This window comes from Heptranchias perlo, chromosome X (genome assembly GCF_035084215.1).
Source record: "Heptranchias perlo isolate sHepPer1 chromosome X, sHepPer1.hap1, whole genome shotgun sequence".
In the NCBI taxonomy this organism is placed as follows: Eukaryota; Metazoa; Chordata; class Chondrichthyes; order Hexanchiformes; family Hexanchidae; genus Heptranchias; species Heptranchias perlo.
Genome location: NC_090370.1, coordinates 13,306,683 through 13,320,354, shown reverse-complemented (window position 1 = coordinate 13,320,354; position 13,672 = coordinate 13,306,683).

Below are 13,672 nucleotides of genomic sequence, written 5' to 3'. Positions count from 1 at the left end.
GTGGGTAAAAGGGAACGATTCACTCCTGTCTGGTACTGTACGGCCCGTGTGTGTCTCAGTGTCAGCTCCTGTACATGTACAACACACAGTGGGTAAAAGGGAACGATTCACTCCTGTCTGGTACTGTACGGCCCGTGTGTGTCTCAGTGTCAGCTCCTGTACATGTACAACACACAGTGGGTAAAAGGGAACGATTCACTCCTGTCTGGTACTGTACGGCCCGTGTGTGTCTCAGTGTCAGCTCCTGTACATGTACAACACACAGTGGGTAAAAGGGAACGATTCACTCCTGTCTGGTACTGTACGGCCCGTGTGTGTCTCAGTGTCAGCTCCTGGACATGTACAGTACACAGTGGGTAAAAGGGAACGATTCACTCCCGTCTGGTACTGTACGGCCCGTGTGTGTCTCAGTGTCAGCTCCTGTACATGTACAGTACACAGTGGGTAAAAGGGAACGATTCACTCCTGTCTGGTACTGTACGGCCCGTGTGTGTCTCAGTGTCAGCTCCTGTACATGTACAACACACAGTGGGTAAAAGGGAACGATTCACTCCTGTCTGGGACTGTACGGCCCGTGTGTGTCTCAGTGTCAGCTCCTGTACATTGTACAGTACACAGTGGGTAAAAGGGAACGATTCACTCCTGTCTGGTATTGTACGGCCCGTGTGTATTTTATGATATGGTTGAATTGATTACAAGAGCTGCTAATGGAAGACAAACTTCGTTTCTGTGCTATGAGGTCTCTGAGTATTCGCTGATAATCTCTTGTGTAACCCCTGAGAGCTTCTTCATGTGTCTTGTCACGTTCAGCATCTCAGAGAAACACAGCAACCATAAGAATGTCATCTGTCTGCTGTATGTGGTGTGTCCTCATGTCAGGTTTTACAGTGAGGAGTTGCTGGTAGTGTTGTCTTTTCCAGCTATGTCGAACGATTTGACTAGAGAGCATTCAAAGTGTCCCAGTGAAATGAAGTGCTCAAAAACCTTATTTACAATTTTTTGTCATGTAAGCAAGGAAATAAGAGGGTGACAAGCACGGCAACTTGTGAGAGCCTTACTTAAGGGGGAACTCCTTTTAAAAAGGAAATCTTGCCATCAGGTCACCTATGTAAAGACATCGGAATCCCATTAATTTCTTCTACTCCCTCCCTGAAGGTATTAGTTCTTTCTTGGGACGTAGGTACCTCTGATCCTTGACCAAAGTAGCCATTCATCTCATGTGAGCTCAGACAGTAAGCGTTGACAGACTGTTCTACTGTGGGGGGCATCACAGCCAAGTGCAATCCTGTCCTTACCTCACATTCCATAACAGGAATGAATGAAAAGAAGAAAGAACTTGCATTTATATAGCACCTTTCATGACCTCAGAACGTCCCAAAGTGCTTTACAGCCAATGAAGTACTTTTGAAGTGTAGTCACTTTTGTAATGTAGGAAACGCAGCAGCCAATTTGCACACAGCAAGATCCCACAAACAATAATGAGATAAATAACCAGATAATCTGTTTTAGTAATGTTGGTTGAGGGATAAATATTTGGCCAGGGCACTGGGGAGAACTCCTCTGCTCATCTTCAAATAGTGCCATGGGATCTTTTACATTCATCCGAGAGGTCAGACAGGACCTCGGTTTAATGTCTTATCCGAAAGATGGCACCTCTGACAGTGCAGCACTCCCTCAGTACTGAACTGGAGTGCCAGCCCAGATTACGTGCTCTAGACTCTGGAGTGGGACTTAAACCCATGACCTTCTGACTCAGAGACAAGAGTGCTGCCCACTGAGTCATGGCCAACACTTTTCCCAATGGTCAGAACATTGAATGCAGGAGTTGGGATGTCTTGTTGAAGTTGTACAGGGCATTGGTGAGGCCACACTTGGAGTACTGTGTACAGTTCTGGTCACCCTATTATAGAAAGGATATTATTAAACTAGAAAGAGTGCAGAAAAGATTTACTAGGATGCTACCGGGACTTGATGGTTTGACTTACAGGGAGAGGTTAGACAGACTGGGACTTTATTCCCTGGAGAGTAGGAGGTTAAGGGGTGATCTTATAGAAGTCTATAAAATAATGAGGGGCATAGATAAGGTCGATAGTCAAAATCTTTTCCCAAAGGTAGGGGAGTCTATAACGAGGGGGCACAGATTTAAGGTGAGAGGGGAGAGATACAAAAGGATCCAGAGGGGCAATTTTTTCACTCAAAGGGTGGTGAGTGTCTGGAACGAGCTGCCAGAGGCAGTAGTAGAGGCGGGTACAATTTTGTCTTTTAAAAAGCATTTGGACAGTTACATGGGGAAGATGGGTATCGAGGGATATGGGCCAAGTGCAGGCAATTGGGACTAGCTTCGTGGTATAAACTGGGCGACATGGACATGTTGGGCCGAAGGGCCTGTTTCCATGTTGTAACTTCTATGATTCTATGATAATACGTGATCCCGGCAGGCGTCAGGTGGGCCAAAGTGGAAAGTCTCCCCCCAGCTCACTTAGGAACAGGAGTAGGCCATTTGGCCCATCAAGCCTTGTTAGCCATGACAGCTCTATCTTTTTAATTCCAATTCTCTGCACTTTCTCCATCTGCCTGAATGCCCTCACTTCCCAGTAAAGTATCAATTGACTTTGCATCGCTGGCCTTCTGGGGCAGTCAGTTCCACAGTCTCACAACTCTGTGTGAATTCACCTTTAAAGAGTTTACTTCTAATTCTAAGATTCTGTCCGTTGCTCTGGATTCCCCTTCAGGAGGGAAGAGGCATTGACCCCGTCAATTCCCTTCATTATTTTAACACCTCAATCGCATCACCACTGAATCTCAAGTTTCCCCAGTCTCGCATTATAGCCGAGTCCTTTCATCCCAGGGACCATCCTGGTGAATTGTCACTGGACTTCCTCCGTGTGGGATGCCCAAAACTGAACACAATACTCCAGAGATCTGACCAATACATTGTATAACTGCAACAGGACTTCCTTGCTGTAGTATTCTACAGCTCCTATGATGAACCTCAGTATCCTATTAATCTCTTTGATCACTGTTTGCACCCATGAGCTAGCTTTTAATGACTTATGTTCCTGTGCATCTATATCCCTTTATTCCCCTCTCCTCCCCCACGTCGCTTCCCCATTTAGACTGTATTCCCATCCGCCATTCCAAAGTGTACTGCCTCATGCTTTGTTAAACTGCTTCTCCCGCTGTTCTGCCCACTCAGTCTAGAATTACATAGACTGTACAGCACAGAAACAGGCCAGTCGGCCCAACTGGTCTATGCCGGTGTTTATGCTCCACACGAGCCTCCTCCCACCCTACTTCATCTCACCCTATCAGCATAACCTTCTATTCCTTTCTCCCTCGTGTGTTTATCTAGCTTCCCCTTAAATGCATCTACGCTATTCGCCTCAACTGCTCCATGTGGTAGCACTCTGGGTAAAGAGGTTTCTCCTGAATTCCCTATTGGATTTATTAGTGACTATTTTATATTTATGACCCCTAGTTTTGGTCTCCCCCACAAGTGGAAACATGTGGAATCTATTTATGTTCATTCGCAATTGGTTTGCATTCTACACAATTCATTGGAACTCCAAGCTTAATATCATCCGTGTTCCCAAATCTAGGTCATTTATATATACAGTGAAAACTGGGGCCCTGGCACCAATCACTGGGGGATACCACTTGTCACTGTCCACCACTCCATGAATCTTATCCCAACTCTGTGCCTCCTACCCCCTATCAATGCCACAAGCCTGTCTCCAATACCACGCACCTCAGTTGTCACTGGCAATCTCATGTTTAGAACCTTATCAAATGTCTTCTGAAAGTTCATGTATCTGACATCCAATATTCACCACCTCACTGACTGTCAAAGAACCGAGGTTATTTAGACATGACCATGTTTCAAAAAACCATGCTAACTCTACCTAAACAGTTTAGAACACTGATTCCTCTCATTCTGACCTCCTGCGCATCCCCCACTCCCTTCTCCCCACCATTGGCGGCCGTGCCTTCAGCTGTCTGGACTCCAAGCTCGGGAATTCCCTTTCTAAACCCCTCTGTTTCTCTATCTCTCTCTCCTTCTTTAAGATGCTCCTTAAAACCTGCGTCTTGACCAAGCTTTCGGTCACCTGTCCTAATACCTCCTTACGTGGCTCGGTGTCTTTTTGTCTGATCACGCTCCTGTGAAGCGCCTTGGAACGTTTTACTACGTTAAAGTTGTTGTTGTTGTTGTTGCACTGTTCCAAGTGCTCACTTATTCTGTCCCTGATGCTGGATTCTAGCAATTCTCCCATGACTGATGTTAGACTTACTGCCTGTAGTTGCTTGATTTGTCCCTGGTAAAGCTGGTATCAGTAAAAGTGACCAAGAAACTGTCGGATTGTTGTAAAAACCCAACTGCTTCACTAATGTCCTTCAGAGGAGGCAACCTGCCATTTTTACCCGGTCTGGCCTATATGTGACACCAGTCCCGGACGTGGTTGACTCTTAACTACCCTCTGAAGTGGTCTTGCAAGGCACTCAGTTGTATCATCGAATCATAGAATCTTAGAAAATAGGAGCAAGAGTAGGCCATTCGGCCCTTCGGGCCTGCTCCACCATTCAAAATGATCATGGCTGATCGTCTAACTCAGTACCCTGTTCCCGCTTTTTCCCCATATCCCTTGATCCCTTTAGCATTAAGAAATATACCTATCTCCTTCTTGAATACATCTAATGATTTGGCCTCCACTGCCTTCTGTGGTAGAGAATTCCACCCTCTGAGTGAAGAAATTTCTCCTCATCTCGGTTCTAAATGGCATACCCCGTATCCTGAGACTGTGACCCCTGGTTCTGGACTCCCCAGCCATCGGGAACATCCTCCCTGCATCTAGTCTGTCTGGTCCTGTTAGAATTTTATATGTATCAAACTGCTACAAAGAATAACTCCCTACCTAACAGCACTGTGGGAGAACCTTCACCACACGGACTGCAGTGGTTGAAGAAGAAGGCGGCTCACCACCACCTTCTCAAGGTAGACTAGAGATGGGCAATAAATCTGCAAGCGATGCCCACATCCCGAGAATAAATTTTTAAAATTTTCTACCTTCCACTCCCCCTGTGCTATCTCTGGATCTAAAGATCCCCAATTCTCTAACCTATTTCTTTTAATACTCTCACAGGGTGGGATCTGTCTGAGCCTGTCTGGCTTCAATCCAAGTACTTTCTCTGATACAATTTTGCTGTTTATACTAATCCCTGCAAGTTTCTCCCGGTCACTAATCTCTGGATTTCCCTGTATCTCTGGTATTGTTCCTCCTTCTCCACTGTGAAGACCAAAGCAAAACATTCATTTAGCACTTCCGCCATCTCTTTATCCTCTGCCGTTGTTGTATCTAAATCGGTTTTAGTGGGCCCACCTCCTCCTTTCCCACTCTCTTTTCTTGATGTTCTTAGAAAAACCTTTGTTATTCCCCCTGATACCATCTGCTACTTCTTTCCATACTCTCTCTTTGCTTCCTTATTAATTTTTGGTCTCCTGTTGTTGCTTTCTATAATCGTTATGAATCATAGAAATTTCAGCACAGCAAGAGCCCATTTGACCCATTGTGCCTGTGCCAGCTCCACATCAGTGCTGTGAATCTGATAACATTGGCCTGCTCTTTTCCCTCAGCCCCTGAAGATTTTCCTTTCTCACACGTTTATGTAACTCCCTCTTAAAACTTATGATTGACTGGGCTTCACTTGCCACTTGTGATAATGCGCAACATATTTTAATAAGCCGTCGCATGAAAAAATATATTTTCCCCCTTTATGCTTCCGGTATTGCATGACCCCTGTTACCAATTCACCAACCAGTACAAGTCATCTTCCACAAAGCAAAATACTGCAGATGCTGTCAATCTGAAATAAAATTAAACACTGGAAACACTCAGCAGCTCAGGCAGCATTGGTGGAGACAGCAAGGTAGGGTCAACTTTTCAAGTCCATCAGCTTTCAGTTCTGACAAATAATCTTTCACTGTTTACTCTCTCGAACCCTTTCAGGATTTTGAACACTGCTATTGGATCCCACCTCAACCTCCTCTGAATACAGTTCCATTCTCTCGTCATCCAATAAACCAAATCTGCCCTCTCAGGTGGACAGAAGAGATCCCATGGCAGTATTTCGAAGAAGAGCAGGGGGGAGTTCTCCCTGGTGTTCTGGCCAATATTTATCCCTCAACCAACATCACTAAAAACAGATTATCTGGTCATTATCACATTGCTGTTTGTGGGATCTTGCTGTGCGCAAATTGGCTGCCACGTTTCCTACATTACAACAGTGACTACACTTCAAAAGTGCTTCATTTAGGATGTCCTGAGGTCGTGAAAGGCGCTATAGAAATGCACGTTCTTTCTTTGGCTTTGGGATGTCCTGAAGTCATGAAAAGAAAGAAAGACTTGCATTTATATAGCGCCTTTCACCACCTCAAAACGTCCCAAAGCGCTTGACAGCCAATGAAGTACTTTCGAAGTGTAGTCACTGTTGTAAAGGCGCTATATAAATGCAAGTCTTTCTTTTTTTTCTAACTATATCCTCTCATCATCCCAGTGAATCTACGCTGCATGTTTCCATGGCTGCAGCATCCTATCCAATAATGAGATGCCCCAAAACCTCCCAGTCCTTTTTCTGGTGATTATTCTATTCCCTTGTGTAAGTCTTGTTTTGTTTAATATTGGCCCTAACCACCCAGGTAGACTCTGGTTGTTTCATCCGAGAAGCCTTTTCCTTTCAGGAGTAGGTACTTGTTTTGTGATCCACGAATGACCTTCTTGAATAGATTGAACTGATAATTTCTCCCAGCCGACTTCTCACCACTTCAGAGTTAGTCTTGTTTAAATCCAAAACCTTGGCTTGTGAGCCTGCATTCTCCCTTCCAGCCTGACTGTGGCCCTACTTGTACATTAAAACTCTTTGCCAGAACCAGAACATGTTTGCCTGGGGAGCTCAATACACAGTAATAATAGCTTATTTACACCTAAACTACACAGTGGCTTCTCCAGTGATGTAGCTTTTGTGCCCACACTCTGGTTAATCACACTCGATCCCTCTGTAAACATTTAGCCTGAGCCGCTCTCATTTAATAGAGAGAGACGCGCACTTTGCTAACCGACCTAAACTCCAGGCCTCTCTCCAGTGCCCTTAATACAGTTAGGCAGATTGGCCTTTGTAATGCAGGAGAAGGCAGCTCAAGTACCCAGGCCTGCTTCTGAATAAAGAGCCTTTTACTCAAGAGCTGGGCCTGTGCCTGGATGTAACAGGGAGCTTGGTGAAGAGCCCTGCTCACAGGAAGCTTATTGACTTCGAAAGTGGGTTTGGAATAATAGCAGAAGATTCGATCACAGTCAGGACAAACAGCACAGCACTGGAATATGGTGTGCAACAGTGACGTAGGATTCAGACACAGGAGAGATCAACACAATCACCTTCTCCTTTCCTTCCAGTTTTCTCCCCCTCAAGACGGTAACTTGTGCAGGGCTACAATTCCACAGACAGTGGCAACCCTTTGGTACCTCACCTCAGTTCCTAATCTTAATCTCAGAGTTTGAACAGTGAGTGACTTGAATTACCTGATCAGAGACACAGTAAACACAACTTCAAAACCTCCAGTAACTTCTTTGTTAGGTTCCTAGGACGAACGCTTGGCTGAAGTACAGCCTGAGGTAGGAGCCAGCCCATCGTCCACCCTCCATAAACTTCTCCTGCTTTGCTTCCTGTGTTCAGAACTCAAATCTGAGGAAACTTATCAAGTTGAAAGCAGGGGTCACAGCCAGAATGGTCTGGGACTGAGGGGCTGCTTTAAACACCAAGAAGCTCTGGGATTTAGCCCTTCTTAGATAGCAGTGTGTCTGAGACTCGAGATGCATCCCTCCCTCTTCTCCCTTTGCATGGTGACCTCTACACACAAAGCCCACCTGCAGCAGTCAGACCCATGCCACACACCCCAGCTGCCTTTGTCATGTACTGGCCTCTTTCTCTTGCCTCTGTACCATTGTAATTGTTGATTTTGTTTTGTAAACGTTTATTGTGGCAATCTCCAACCAGTGCTCTCCTTCCATTAGTTGGATGGTCAATTAGCTAACTGGTGGGTAGGAGCGGGGAGAGAGGAAAATCATGGCCAGTGATCAGAATAGGAGCTCTGGCTGATTTGTTTCCCCATCTCCAGCCCAGCCAGGGAGACCGAGGCCTGTTGCTGCACCCCATCAACGACCCCAACTGAGATCTGCTAGTGAAGCACTCCCAGACCTTCTAAATGAATGCAAGTAGCTGTTGAAGTTCCCTCTACTCTTCATACTCACATTCACAACGCTGCTTCAAACCTTCCTCCAGAAACAGAGGCAGAGAAAACGAGAGAGTTACAGAGCCGTGGGGCGAGAGTGACAGACAGACCTAATCCATACACACCCCGAGGTGTGATCCTGACCCAAGAACAGGTCTGCCCATTGGTCTTTCCAATAGAAGCACCCTTTAGGGAAGGAAACCTGCCGTCCTTACCCGGCCTGGTCTACATGTGACTCCAGTCCCACACCAAAGTGATTGACTCTTAATTGCCCTCTGAAGTGGCCTAGGAAGCCCCTCAGTTGTATCAAAACCGCTACCAGTGGTTCAAAATGCTTAAATGGAAAACGGGAGATGGCTAAATGGTTGACGTGATATTAAGATGAGACAACAACAACTTGCATTTATATAGCACCTTTAATGTAGTAAAACGTCCCAAGGCGCTTCACAGCAGCGATTATCAGACAAAAATTGATCCTGACCTATTGCACCAAACATGATTCCACTGCAGTTTTATTTCTTGGCGCACCTGGTTGCAGTCAATGAGACTGTACACCTCGTCCAAATAAACAATGCGTGTGTATAGGGTTGCCAACTCTGGTTGGACGTATTCCTGGAGGTTTCATCACATGACCACCTGCCTCTAAATGCCCCGCCTCCACATTCTCCCCATTGGTCACCCAACATGTCCATACTCGCACACACCAATCGGAACGCGAATTGACTCTTCATTACCCGATTGGATGATTCTTGACTGTCAGTCAAACAGCCCTTTTCTCCCCATGTCTGATATTTTTATAACTTGTAAACAAAAGTGTTCAAAGATCTTTTCAAAAAACAACTTTTAACACCCCGATGATTTTTCTCCCTGGGTTTTGCAAGCAGCAGTGTTCTGGAGGTTGGTCTTTAACTTCTGGAGACTCCAGGGCAATCCTGGAGGGTTGGCAACCCTACGTGGTTATCTGTCTAAACACACATCCCATTGTCTGGGTATAATCAACACACACATTCAAAGCAGATGAACCGCCCCCCCAGTGATGAACTTATTCCTTTCATTCTATTAGTCATTCAGCTTTTCAGTTCATCACTGGGAATGATTCTCAGCTGTTTTTTATTCCTTTGCTCCAAGAGATTCCCCCACACTGGTTTATTTGGACCAGGCCTTGACGTGACAGCTTTGTTCCAGCTCGGAATTGTGTATAAGCACTGATGTCACTGAGGAGCTCCAAGTTCCTGTGTAAAATGGACATCATTTTTTGTTCAGATGAAGTCATGATGAAATGGGGCACCATTTTGTTCTTTTTTTACCCAAGAATTTTGAGTCCTCAATGACATCATTTACCCACAATTCTTAGCAGGATAGATTTCTTGGCAACGCAGGAGGCCTAAGTAACTCAGTACTGAATGTTCTCACCTGAGGAATAAGGAGAAGCTCCGAGGCGTTAGCATTAAATAAATGGGTGAGAAGTTTATGGAGGGTGGACGATGGGCTGGCTCCTACCTCAGGCTGTACTTCAGCCAAGCGTTCGTCCTAGGAACCTAACAAAGAAGTTACTGGAGGTTTTGAAGTTGTGTTTACTGTGTCTCTGATCAGGTAATTCAAGTCACTCACTGTTCAAACTCTGAGATTAAGATTAGGAACTGAGGTGAGGTACCAAAGGGTTGCCACTGTCTGTGGAATTGTAGCCCTGCACAAGTTACCGTCTTGAGGGGGAGAAAACGGGAAGGAAAGGAGAAGGTGATTGTGTTGATCTCTCCTGTGTCTGAATCCTACGTCACTGTTGCACACCATATTCCAGTGCTGTGCTGTTTGTCCTGACTGTGATCGAATCTTCTGCTATTATTCCAAACCCACTTTCGAAGTCAATAAGCTTCCTGTGAGCAGGGCTCTTCACCAAGCTCCCTGTTACATCCAGGCACAGGCCCAGCTCTTGAGTAAAAGGCTCTTTATTCAGAAGCAGGCCTGGGTACTTGAGCTGCCTTCTCCTGCATTACAAAGGCCAATCTGCCTAACTGTATTAAGGGCACTGGAGAGAGGCCTGGAGTTTAGGTCGGTTAGCAAAGTGCGCGTCTCTCTCTATTAAATGAGAGCGGCTCAGGCTAAATGTTTACAGAGGGATCGAGTGTGATTAACCAGAGTGTGGGCACAAAGGCTACATCACTGGAGAAGCCACTGTGTAGTTTAGGTGTAAATAAGCTATTATTACTGTGTATTGAGCTCCCCAGGCAAACATGTTCTGGTTCTGGCAAAGAGTTTTAATGTACAAGTAGAGCCACAGTTACTGGATTTGTGGGCTCCTGGGTCAACTGAATGTCGGCCATTCTACTTAAATGAACACGTAGTAAGGCACAGTGATAAACAAAATCTTAAAGGGACCATGCAAACATGTAGGAGATGTTTAGGCAAACTCATATATAATCCTACTATTTTCTTAACTATTTGACTTTTGAAAGACAGTGACAGTTGTTAACCTTTTAAGGGCTGGACTTTACTCCTTTACAGAATGGGAAATGTTTTGTGGATGTCTTTATTGAGGAGAGCTTGGAGAGAAAACCTTTTTGCTTGTCGTATCTGATTCGATTGCTGTTTAACTGTCTCAAGTTTATTCTGACCTGCGGATATGAATTATGTATCACAAAGATAACAGTTCGACAGTCATTTCTCAGATGTCATAAAACTCTTGTGTAGAATTTTAGGATATAATACATATTAAAAAAATCCTAGAAATGACTTTGCAATATTTAGTAAACAAATAGACATATTCGTTTGTCTATTTTAGTGAAAGAAAGAACTAGGATTTCTATAGCACCTTTCACAACCTCAGGACGTCCCAAAGCACTTTACAGCTAATTAAGTACTTTTTGAAGTACAGTCACTGTTGTTATGTAGGAAACATGGCAACCAATTTGCACACAGCAAGCTCCCACAAACAGCACTGAGAGAACGACCAGATAATCTGTTCTAGCAGTGTTGAAGGATAGATATTGACCAGGACACCCTGAGAACTCCCCTGCTCTTCTTCAATCGTTTACATCCACCTGAGAGGGCAGATAGGGCCTCGGTTAAACGTCTTGCCCAAAAGAAGGCACCTCCAACAGTGCAGCACCACCCTCAGTACTGCACTGTCAGCCTAGATTATATGCTCAAATCTCTGGAGTGGGACTATGAACCCATGACTCTTCATGAGTCAGAGACAAGAGTGCTACCACTGAGCGAAGGCTGACACCTTAACTCATTTAAAATAAACAGGTTACAGCTGCATTAAACGAACGACAGAGGAGTGTCATATGATCATGGAAAGCATTTACTCGCTAATGTTGCCAACAGTCGCTTCCAGGCGAATGCTCGCATTAATGTAGCAACATTAAAAGGCCTTAAAGTGCTTCACACAATGAGTTAATAGTGACGTGTAAAGCTGGAGCTACGACTTGCACACCAACAGCAGCAATTTTCATCACTCTACCGCATGGGAGAAAAGTTTTGGGTGCTTGAGCCGTGGTCCATGCTGAGTCAGCTGACCTCAGGCAACAGGGGCACTATTGGCCTCACTGTGTGTGTGTGAGTCTCTCTCTTTCTCTCTCTCTCTGTCTGCCCCTCTCTGTGTCTCTCTGTATGTATGTCTGTCTCTCTCTCTCTCTGTCTCTCTCTCTGTCCCTCTCTCTCTCTGTGTCTCTCTCACTCTCTGCGTGTGTCTGTGTGTGTCTCTCTCTCTCTGTATGTGTGTGTCTGTCTGTGTGTGTCTCTCTGTCTGTGTGTATGTCTTTCTGTCTGTGCGTGTGTGTCTCTGTGCGTGTGTCTCTCTCTCTCGCTGTCTCTCTCTCGCTCTGTGTCTGTGTGTGTGTGTCTCTCTGTCTGCATGTGTGTGTCCCTGCGGTGTCTCTGTGTCTGTTTGTGTGTCTCTCCCTCTGTCTGTGTGTGTCTCTCTCTCTCTCTCTGTGTCTCTGTGTCCCTCTGTCTCTGTCTCTCGCTCTCTCACTCTCTCTCTGTCTCTCCCTCTCTTTCTCTCTCTGTGTCTCTGCCCCTCTCCCTCTCTCTCTCTCTGTGTCTCTCGCTCTCTCTCTCTGTGTCTCGCGCTCTCTCTCTCTGTGTCTCTCGCTCTCTCTCTCTGTGTCTCGCGCTCTCTCTCTCTGTGTCTCTCGCTCTCTCTCTGTGTCTCTCGCTCTCTCTCTGTGTCTCTCGCTCTCTCTCTGTGTCTCTCGCTCTCTCTCTGTGTCTCTCGCTCTCTCTCTGGGTCTCTCGCTCTCTCTCTGTGTCTCTCTCGCTCTCTCCGGGTGTCTCTCGCTCTCTCCGGGTCTCTCGCGCTCTCTCTCTCCGGGTCTCTCGCGCTCTCTCTCTCCGGGTCTCTCGCTCTCTCCGGGTCTCTCGCGCTCTCTCTCTCCGGGTCTCTCGCGCTCTCTCTCTCCGGGTCTCTCGCGCTCTCTCTCTCCGGGTCTCTCCCGCTCTCTCTCTCCGGGTCTCTCACGTTCTCTCTCTCCGGGTCTCTCGCGCTCTCTCTCTCCGTGTCTCTCGCGCTCTCTCTCTCCGTGTCTCTCGCGCTCTCTCTCTCCGTGTCTCTCGCGCTCTCTCTCTCCGGGTCTCTCGCGCTCTCTCTCTCCGGGTCTCTCGCGCTCTCTCTCTCCGGGTCTCTCGCGCTCTCTCTCTCCGGGTCTCTCGCTCTCTCTCTCTCCGTGTCTCTCGCTCTCTCTCTGTGTCTCTCGCTCTCTCTCTGTGTCTCTCGCTCTCTCTCTGTGTCTCTCTCGCTCTCTCTGTGTCTCTCGCTCTCTCCGGGTCTCTCTCGCTCTCTCTCTCCGGGTCTCTCGCGCTCTCTCTCTCTCCGGGTCTCTCGCGCTCTCTCTCTCTCCGGGTCTCTCGCGCTCTCTCTCTCCGGGTCTCTCGCGCTCTCTCTCTCCGGGTCTCTCGCGCTCTCTCTCTCCGGGTCTCTCGCGCTCTCTCTCTCCGGGTCTCTCGCTCTCTCTCTCTCCGGGTCTCTCGTGCTCTCTCTCTCCGGGTCTCTCGCTCTCTCTCTCTCCGGGTCTCTCGCGCTCTCTCTCTCCGGGTCTCTCGCGCTCGCTCTCTCCGGGTCTCTCGCGCTCTCTCTCTCCGTGTCTCTCGCGCTCTCTCTCTCCGGGTCTCTCGCGCTCTCTCTCTCCGGGTCTCTCGCGCTCTCTCTCTCCGGGTCTCTCGCGCTCGCTCTCTCCGGGTCTCACGCGCTCTCTCTCTCCGGGTCTCTCGCGCTCTCTCTCTCTGGGTCTCTCGCTCTCTCTCTCTCTCTCCGGAGGTCTCTCGTGCTCTCTCTCTCCGGGTCTCTCGCGCTCTCTCTCTCCGTGTCTCTCGCGCTCTCTCTCTCCGGGTCTCTCTCGCTCGCTCTCTCCGGGTCTCACGCGCTCTCTCTCTCCGGGTCTCTCGCGCTCTCTC